Genomic DNA, 10,906 nt, shown 5'->3' with positions numbered 1-10,906 from the left:
CAGTGTGATCCAATGACCTCACCAGACCATCACCAGACTGACCATTACGTCAGGCTACCTTTTAGGAAATTACATCATGGCCACCAATGGCAAATAATGACCTCACCGAACTGACCATTAGGTCATTCTAACTGTAGGGATATTGTGTCAGAAATCCTTTATTTGTACTGCGTACAATCATTATGGACCGATTAATAGTTTTGTTTGTTTATCCCCCCCCCCTCTCCTCCAAGTACTCGTCTTGTTGTGTTTACCATTCATCGTGCCAAAATGGCCTTGCTGAACTGGGACCGTAGTAAGCTGGCTACCTTGTATGAGCGGAATCAATATTTAGAGGCCTCCTTATGGATTGATCAATGCGTTGCTTTTGTCCAATCGCTGCCACGGTGCAAGTAAATTCTTTTCAAATTGAGCGAGTAAACACTGGTCCCTTGTCCAGGTAATTCCTCATTCAAATAAACGTCTACAGCGCACGTGCGTCGCTCATGCATGGCCCAAGGACAGCATGAACTCCACAAACTGACCATTACGTCATTGAACCTTTTTGGGGAATTACCTAATGCCGTATCCTCTGCTTGGTAACGATGTTGTTTATTGTTTATCCTGCTCGATGGTCCAAGCTTGCGCTTCACAACAGCGGCTTGTGTTGCATTGGATGCTAATCATATATAATTTCCAAAATGCAATCTATCCATTTGGGAAACTGTATATTTATATGATCCTTTTTCCACTTGATTTTCAACCTTTTAAACAACACTGACATGCTTATTGTCGCTCTATAATCTCAGTTCAAGCCGTGCTGGGAAAAAAATTGTCATAATAACCCCTGATAGAAAGCCCTCAACACATTCCACTCACACGACGAGCCCAACCTCGTCCCAATGACGACGAGCAGTACGCTCCCGCTACTGGCTGCTCTCTCACCCTGATACTGGATCATTGGGATGATCAAAAACCTTGCAGTTATAATAGACCTTTCTCAGGGTGCGTACGCCATCTTGAAAATCAAAGCAAGGCAAATAACGATTAACAAACATGAAGGCGTAATTAGTGTGTGCGCGTGCGGTGAACTTATTGTGACTCTCGCAAATTTACAGCAGATTGACAATCTTATAAATGGAAGCTCAAATTCCCCTGCAACATCAATTGAGCTAAAACCATGGCTAGAAGTGAATTTCTCTACAACATCAGTCATTGGTTTTTTTTCCAAGATGGTCCAAATAGAAGGTTCTTTTAGGGATATGTTTTAACGAACCTTCATCGATACTCTCTAAATTCTAAAGAGTGAAAATTCACTCTATTCGAGAGAAGATTCACTCCCACATTTGGAAACTAGGGACTAGACGTTTTAGAGTGAAATTTCTTCAATCGTAAAGATCGAGGTTTCACTCGAGCTTCGACTGAAGTGGTTCATTTTTCATTTCATGTAAATCGAAAATGGGAGTGATATTCACTCTAAAACGTCTAGTCCCTAATTTCACTCTTTGGAATTTAGAGAGTAAACAATAATAAGCCCACCGTCACGTAAGTCGTGGGAGTAACTCACGTACGTCATGGGAGACTCATCCTTAAGATACCTTTATTCCTACACCTATTGGTACCCCCCCCCCCCAGCTCTGTCTAAAAATTAAATTCTATAGCAATTCATGAAAAAATGCGAAACTCCCCCTGCCCCCACACCCAACATTTTTACTGGTAATAATGTCCGCCTTGGCACAAAATACGTACAGATCCTGATTGGTTAGGGGGTATATGTACACAATTCTGTGATATAGTGGTAATAATCGTCGAATTTGAACAGTGCCCTCATTGAAAGTATGGTACGAGCCCCCCCCCCCCCCCCCCCCCCACGTAGTGATTGTCGGAGACCAAGTGTCCTGAGAAAAAAACCTGTCTACATTTCAGATTTTTTGGCCGATGAACCCCCTCCCCCCCCCCCCCTGCGAAAATTCCTGGATCCGCCCCTGGTGTTCATTTAGAAATAGAGAAACACGCTAGTAATTTGTCCATGCAAGACTAGGCCTGTGAATTGATTTCTCATTCCTCAAAGATGATGGTCATATTTGTTGATACAGCTAGGCCTACCACAACGGATTACCAGTGGCATATTCAGCGATGAGCTAGGGGCGGGGGATGGAACTCCCCCCCCCCCCCCCCCCGGCGACATTTTGCCTTGTTTTAAGGAAACGACGCGGCGTCAGCACCTCACAGCCGGTACCGTAGTAATAACCTCCCATGGGCGTCACTAGAGGGGGTGTTACACCCCTATTAAAAGTTTTCGTCGGAAAAATCGTCCTCCTGTCAACGCCAAGTTCGGGCAAGGACCATTAGTCGACTAGTGGTTAATTTGTGACGTACCTTACGCCTGCGCCCTAATAGCAGCGTGCAAACGTCTCTCGTCAAACGCTGGTCAAAATGTCATCGCAAAACTTCTGGATCCTGGCTCTCTGCTAGCGTTATGAATGCGCGCAGCTATTGGTTACCAGCGAAACAACCAACCCCAGTAGGCTGGTTCCAAAAAGTCGACTAGCGTAGTCAACCACCGTCGACTAGACAGAGTTCGGGCAAACGTTAGTTAACCATTGGTCAACTACAGTCCTTGCGCGGACTTGGCCATGATCGTGCGTCAGTCTGCAAATATGCCGCCATAGAATAGCGCCACCTATTGTGCGATGGTGTCACAAATCGTCCCATTTGAGCACTACTAGCGGTGCCCCACGGTTACCGTTTGTAAGATGGGCCGGTTCCGGCTACGGAAAACAAATAATCGTGGACGTGTGACCGGGAAAAAAGTTACTGTTACCTTCCAGCCCAGATTGTCTGTCGCAAAAATGAGGCCCATTTTTTAAGACACAAAAAGAAACTAACCATTTGCCCCTCCCCCTCCTCGTTACATATGATCCTGGATTCACTGCTGGTAAACACGGACCGACGACTGTCAGTTTCATTGACGGTGTTTGCTAGTTTTCGAAAAGCGAACTTTTCTGATAAATTAACGTATGTCGGTGAAGGGCAATCCAACTCTTACATTTGGCTCGATAATTTTGATAACCTGATATATGACGGGTGAGGGGGACATCCATACATATTTTGATGTTTATTTCCACTATTACGATTTCTTGGAGATTGGGAGACGCACAGCGATCAGTAAAACAAATTAATTTAGATCGCCATATCCATTTAAATCTTTTTCCAGTCATAATTATAGAAACTGTTATGGTGTTCACCTGTCAGCGTTTTTAATTTCCTGAAATGGGTTTTTGGGATGAAAAACAAATATCGTTGAAAACATCTTGTTTGCGCACATGAATGTCTCGATGGACTAACTTGGAAATTAATTATTCCTCTGTTGCCGGTGGCGCCCCATGAGTACCATGTTGGTATATTTTGGCTTCCTGTTATCGCTGCGAGTGTACGTGCTTATATCCTACCAAACAGTTTTCTTGTTAAAGGGAAGATACAACATTTGCAAACATCAAAAAACAAAATGATCAAATTATCACGAAATATCTCACTGATTGTTGGGGAATGACAGTCTAAAGTATCCTGTAAAATCGTGGTTCCTGGTGTGCTGACATTTTCAAGAAAACTTGTATTTTTCCAACGCTGGTCGGCCGACCAGCGTTGAAGAAAACTGGCTTTTTTAAAAATCCGCTGCTAATTTTTCACATTTTAGTTATTCCGCATTTTCTTTGCAATGGATTACACACCTGTGAAGGGGTACAAGCCTGCTGGACTGATTCTCTGACCTTACAATTCCCCAAAGTCTATAAATTGCTTCGTTTCATCTTAAGTGGGGTCAGGGAACCAGACTACAAGAACATGGTTGGTTTTCTTGGACTTCCCAGCATCTCCAAACCCAAAACGTGAAGCAAGTCAGTTTAACAATATTTGCTATAACATACTAATCCTCCAAATCCATTTATTTCTGAAAATTGCAGCAAAAGCAAATGTTGTACATTAATAACAAGTTTTGATTTTCGAAAACAAATGCAATAATTCTATAATTTCCAGAATATATTCCAATAACTGCAAAAAAAAAAAAAAAACCACACACACAGACTGTTAGATTTTCGGGTATAACAATCTTGTTATTAAGGCAGCAGTTTGAATTCATAGCGATACTACTCTTTTGATTCGATTCCAAAGAAAAATCTCTTCGCTGAAACTAAGGACAAGACAATTAAGAGTGACATTTATTTAATCGAATAGATCGAGTTTTTCTCTCGAGTTTGTACTGGAATGATTCTGAATGTCTATAAAATAAAGCGATTCACCGTCGAAATCGTTTCACTTTTCCCCAAATATTAAAGACAGTACTAATTTGTTATAGGTGATATCGTTAAAAGGACAGTTTTTGAGTAGGCCTACACGTAAGACGCACTTGTGGCAAAAGTAACGAAAAATAGTTCTTCCGCGTTGTTTTTGAAACTGCGCCAATGTAGCAGCAAATGTTTCAAACATTATTTGCATTATGCGAAAACCTTCTGCTTCAGGTTAAACATCCTAGCACTGGAAGATTTTCTGGTCCATGATCGCATAGGGAAACACCATTGTGATGTCAGGATTATTTCTTCATTTGCTTTTACAGGGAAGTAAAAGTTTAACGAAAATGTTGGACCCCCAAAAAGTGTGTTGTCATCAGTATCATACATTGTAAATGACAAGCAACTTGGAAACAATCTACTTTATGCAGGCTCCTGGTCCAACGTTCCCCTTTACCTGCTAGGACACAGAAAGGCTGAAATTATAATATACGCCATTTTGAATGTTGTTTTCGTGGATAATCTGGAGAAGACTAACGATCGAGAAACCTATCGATCTTCCCGTGTTTGCTTTCCTTGCAACAAGTAAATGGCTTACAAAACAAACAGAACCCATTCCTTCAAAAACAAGGGACCCATTAAGAACTCACCGAACTGTCGGCATCGTATTTGAAAAATGGCGCTCATTTTGCAGCCATTTACTTGACATGGCACTGCAGCCGCCTAATTCGGTTATCACGATTTTACCCTTATCATAGTGTCGTGGGGGAAGGGGCGTAGCCTCGCAGTGGCGAATCCAAGATTTTCCAAAGGGTTCGGGTGGCTGAGATGTTGCAAGTCTAAGATGTTTAAGGGTGTGTGCGTATTCGAAACCCCGCTCTTGAATGAACAAAAGCACAGGGTTTCGAATGACGAAAACTCGCCCGCAAACGGTGCTGGCGGACAGGATTGTCACTCCCCACTTATTGGGGAGTAGATGAAGAATGTAAACCAAAACAGCGATGGCGGACGTACGTTCCACCATCTTTACATCATTAGTTATCCCTTTTCATTCGGCGTTTTTATACGGTGACACGCATTTGGGCATTCGTAATCGAAACCACGAGACTGTTGAACGGTCACTGAAGAACGGGGCTTCGAATGCGTAGTTCTGTGATAAAGGGTCGCTTTGCTCGGTCAGAACTCACAGTCTGGTTAAATAATTATTTTACAAATTATATGCAACTATTTTGTCCTCAAATCTGGCTGAAGCGCTTCGCAATAAATCATGCAGATTTTTGTGAGACCTTTAATTTAAACTATTCACATTCAGTCAAGGTGAAATAAGTTAACCCAGTACCCCAAAATTACTTAATTTTCCGAAAAGCGTTTATGAAACTTTCCTGAATTTTATAATATTGTCCTACACGCGTAGATCAGATCTTTAAAATAAATGCTTTCCTTTTTATATAACGATCCTTCCAAAATGTCATTGAAAAAAAATCTCCCTTCTGTTTTATGTTCAGTATTGTTGCAATTTGAAATCCTCACGAGATACCCGTAAGACTTGGATCAAATAGATTTCGGTTACAGTTAATGACGTAGCGGGCAGACATGATACGAATGACTCCGTTGTCTATAAACGAACACAATTTGACTAAACGCCTTGGAAACTGGTCCGACTACTCTCCGTAAAGTAATATAACCGCTTCATCTTTGAATGTCACTTGGCCCTTAGGAAGCTGACACTTTTTTCGATGGATGTTCTCCTTCTAGACCTCTACTTCATCAAAATGATGCTATGTTTGACAGGCTTTCAGCAATTATTCTTTAAAACACATGCAATTCAAGCACCTCGCTGATCGGGGTCATGGCGTACGAAGACACGTGCCGAATTCTCCTGTCCCTATTGTTTGTAATCACGCGTAGCTCGCCCATCGACAGCCGTCATCAGTGCAGTTTTCCCGGGGAGTCATCGGGAGCAAAAACTTTCAGCTCACACGAAACCGTGCAAAATTGTCGGTCTTTCAATTTAGCGACCTTTTCTCTTTCTTGAAATTAACGTATCCAATCCAATCATGCTAAGTCACTGTGGCATTTCCCCTGAAAGTCGCTCTTTTTTTCTTAGTATTTCCCCTAAAACGACTACATTGGAATGCAGTCCACGTGACTTGCACTACATTGATGGAATTCTTTCTTTTCTTGCACCTTAATTGTTTAAAAGGTCTAAAATAGGATCTAGTCCAATCTGACAATTTTTTTTTTTACAAAAATACAATTTTGTCATGCCCATGACACACTTTCCAAAAGCTTGAATGAAATACTGTAGTCTCCTTGTACAGGGTGACACACAAAGTAAGTGACGTGGATTAATGATTTCCCCCTTCAAAACAAGTACATTTTGACACAAAGCATATATTGAACGAGCATGTTCTTCCACTCATTTGGGGAAAAAAAGGAATTCCTGAAATTGATCCATGCTATAAGAAGTTATGAATAGGATAAAATGCATTTTTACAACTGTCCATGGAATGCCATTTAAAGCTTTTGAGCTGAGTGAGAACCAGATATTACCCACAGGCTTTCAGATCCAAATACATTTTGTTTATAATTTTCGTCAAGACTGAAACATTATTTTTCCTGTTAGATTTTGTGTTTTGAATATGGGGATTTTTTTCTGAAATAGTGATGGTAATTATTGTCCGTATTCCTGATCAAATTTTTGTTAATTTAAGGCAGGAAATTTCTCTTGTTTTATTGTATTTGAGCGGTAAATGATCAGAGGTGGACAGCTGAATTTTGTGACAGAGACATAACTGGTGAACATGGTACGCAAATTGCGTGAACGTGAAATTGTCATGGTTACTTGTCAATGATATGTACTTTATCCCTATGTTATCTTATTAAATGGAGCAAACCACATATTTTTTTGTTACATATTTTTTTGTCAATAGGTCACTTTCTTTTTGTCTCAATCTGTATTTTTTTTTGTAGGAAAAACCATATCACGGAAGAAGATTCTGAAGGTTTACTCTTTCGTGTTCCCCAGCCTTTCACATTTACATAAGTGAAGGATATACAAATATTGAAAAAGTTTGATAGGAAAAATCCTTCTTTAATTGATGTTACCTGTCGTAAGCCAAAGGTTCCTCTAATCTGTTATTGAATGGTTTTGTTTGTTCGTCGCTGTTTGCTGAAGTGGTCCAGCAGAGGGGAAGTTAGCCCTTGATTGAAGTACACTCCAAACAAGATGAAAAGCCGTCCGATGCGTTTCTCTGGTTACACATTGGTCGTCTTGTTTTTGCAAACTAAGGCCGTGACAAAATAACCATTAAAGGGCTATTCACGGTGAGGTTTTGCTGAACCAGAACAACGTATACTAAACTCATGAAAGGCGTATGAGAATTCATGAAAAATTGATAGCAAGTAATAGTTGACGTGCTCAGCCCTTTGCAGGTAAACTGTGGTAGTCCCTGTATGGAATAAAATACAAGTTCATGTTGGAGAACATTTCATAATAAAGTTTGTCAACAATTTTCACCGGCACGACCTTTTGTTTTAATATGACTACATTTTAGCAACGAACGGGTTCAAATAAATGCATTCGAGTTGTGCGCTGTTTGCGTTATATCTCCAGAAAGAAGTATAGCGTATTAATAAAGGAATAAATGTGTGCTCCGGAGGTTTTTATCACTCGTTTAATACCGCTTAGAGTCTGGGTGCTGATAATTACCCGAGCCGGAGGCGAGGGTAATTATCAGCACCCAGACTCTAAGCGGTATTAAACAGAGTGATAAATACCGACCGAGCACATATTTATTCCCATTCATAAATACCTTATCCGTAAAAAAATATCAAATAATTCGTTCAAAAAATCCCGATTTTGTTCAAAAAGTTCACTTCATGCTTTTTGAAACATCCCTCTAGCAAAATAATGGAGTGTTCAGCTGGCGAGTAAGATGTAAACAACCCTTTTATGGAGATTGACGCGCGCGTAGCATGTTCTGCGCGATGTCACGCAGAACGCACCTGGGGCGTTGCGTTTTGAATTTAGAACTATAAAATTCTGTCTCGTTTGTAGTGTTGCGCATGCCTACGTGAGGATTGTGAACGTTCAACCAATGAAACGTTAAGAGGCACTGGATTTTTAGGAGTCCACATTTTGTTGTGACACTGGAAAAGTGTTTAAGACCAGCTAGCCATGTCTTTATCATCCGTTTAATACCGGCCACGTGACGGGCTCTCGACCAATAGGAATGGCTAAACTGTCTGAGGTATTTATGAATTAACAATAATTGTGATAATAATAATTACCGATAATTGGGTATTAGGGAGACATTCCCATAGACTTGTGCACACATTTTTTTCCAACTTTAATGACCCCTGACCCCAGTTTGACCTTATCCTACCCCACGAATTTCGGTATTTTTACTAACTGGACTACGAGCAATCGAATCTAGCCTATTTGCGACATTAAAAATGTGCCTTTAAGTACTAGGGGATGTGGAATAAGGGAGACATTAAAATGTCTCCTTAATTCGACATGTCTCCCGAAGGAATTACTTATGGCGCTCAAGTGTCTCCCAAAGGGATTATACCTATTAACGAAGTTGCACTTTTCAGATGACAGAATTCGTCGGCATCTCTTCTATTGTATTGGCTATCTTTTTTTTTTACATGCTTATACAGAATTTAGAATTTTACCATGAATCGGGAAATTCACGCGAATGCACATTGTCCCGTTAACTTCCAGATGTGCTCCTGTATTGTTGTCATGTACGCACAGAGAGACAGTGAACGATGTCATGTACTTCATCGTCATCATCGAGAAAGTTCGGCCGGATGCCTGAATATGAGCAAAAGAGTAAATCCTTTAAAAATGAGTAAACGTAACTTGATATCTTATGATGACGTGAACACCTCTAGTCTGACACTTGGTTTGCTCGAACGTTCACTTCAAATGGAATACCCTTTAAGATAAGGACGTAGTAGATTGTTCCTCTACGGTGTGTGACGTAAGCAAAGGCCTGTAACACATGCTCTTACAAGCTTCTAAATAATCCCATTGCAATTTACTGCTGCAGCAGCCATAAAGCCCCTGTAGGATTTCATATATACTTACATATTGGTATACCCGATCTGAAAACCTGAACAGGAAACAATCATCCTGGTGTAATCGGATGTTAGTCATCTTTTCTAAGTGCACATTCACTTTTGTACAACTTTAATCGAGAAAGGAATATCCATTTCTCACAAATTCATTTCTATACTCTCAGAAGAACTTCTCTCAGAAGAGCGTGTTTGTACATATAGAAACAATAAAACAGCGAGCGAGCAAGGCAAGGCAAGCAACGTCGAGACATTAGGACACGAGAACAAACATGTGCCGATTGCAAGAGATTGTCAAAACGATCATCCAGAATCCGCACTACCTCTGCCGACGACACTCGTGACTTGATTTAAGCGTACGCCCTCTTTCGGCGAAAGTCAACACGGTCGTATAATGATAGTAATAATTTGCAGTATTTGCATTTTATTCAAACATCACAGGATTCTAAACAAATTGAGATGCTACAGATGGGCAAGAAGCCGAAGACGTGTTGATAATTCTGATAAGAATTTGTCGGCTCCTTGGATAACTTGCCGGCTTATTTTACCTCTTGATGAATGATGCTTAATCCGAAGCTTAATTTGAAAACCAGAACCTACAGACTTTCATATATTTTTGGATAAATCCATCCAGGCTGCACAGAGGTCGGATTGCATAATTTTCAACATATTTCAGTGAAGGTTCATTGTAGACGTTTTTACAAGAGCTTAAAGGGAATACACATCATTTGCTTTTGCTGTAATTTTCAGAAATGGATGGAATTGGGGGGTTGGAAATATATAGCAAATATAGTTACACTGACTTTTTTTGAGGTTTTGGGTTCGAAAATGCTATAAAAACCAAGAAAAACAATCATTTTCCTGTGGTCTGGTTCCCTGACTCCATTTAAGAAGAAACAGCAGTTTACATACATTGGGGAATTGTAAGGTCAGGGAACCAGTCTAGCTGGCTTGTACCCGTTCATAGGTGTGTAATCGATTGCAAACAAGTGCGATGGTCAACTGGGGCCAGTATTCGAAAAAAGCCAGTTTTTTCCGACGCTGGTCGGCCAATCAGCGTTGGAAATTGATACAAAAATACCACTTTTCTTGAAAATGACAGTATACCAGGTGCCATGATTTTACAGGATGCTTTACACTGTCATTCACTAACAGTCCAGCAAGGTATTTCAAAATGATTTGGTAGTTTTATTTTTTGATGTTTGCAAATGTTGTATTTTCCCTTTAACTATATATTTGGATAACTCGCAAAAATCTCTCAGATAATTTTATACTTCAAAGTCTTTGAAATAGCAGCAGAGTTGGTGACAAAGCCAAAGTCACTGCCGCAGAGTTAATAAATGACTGTACAAATGCATTCGAAAATCTCATGTATTAAGACAGTAGGCCTGTTGTTGCCATTAAGATGATGGAACGAAATGGAATACGTGTAACTGACATGAGCGAGGACAATCAATCATGCATGAAACAGCCGTCGCCAATAAGAACGCGCGCGTACGCATGCGCGACGATTGAGGTAGCATAATGTGATACGTCACAATGCATCAAACATT

Source organism: Patiria miniata, unplaced genomic scaffold (assembly GCF_015706575.1).
Source record: "Patiria miniata isolate m_02_andy unplaced genomic scaffold, ASM1570657v1 HiC_scaffold_5, whole genome shotgun sequence".
Lineage (NCBI taxonomy): Eukaryota > Metazoa > Echinodermata > Asteroidea > Valvatida > Asterinidae > Patiria > Patiria miniata.
The sequence above is the reverse complement of the archived record's forward strand: the minus strand, read 5'-3'. Positions refer to the sequence as shown.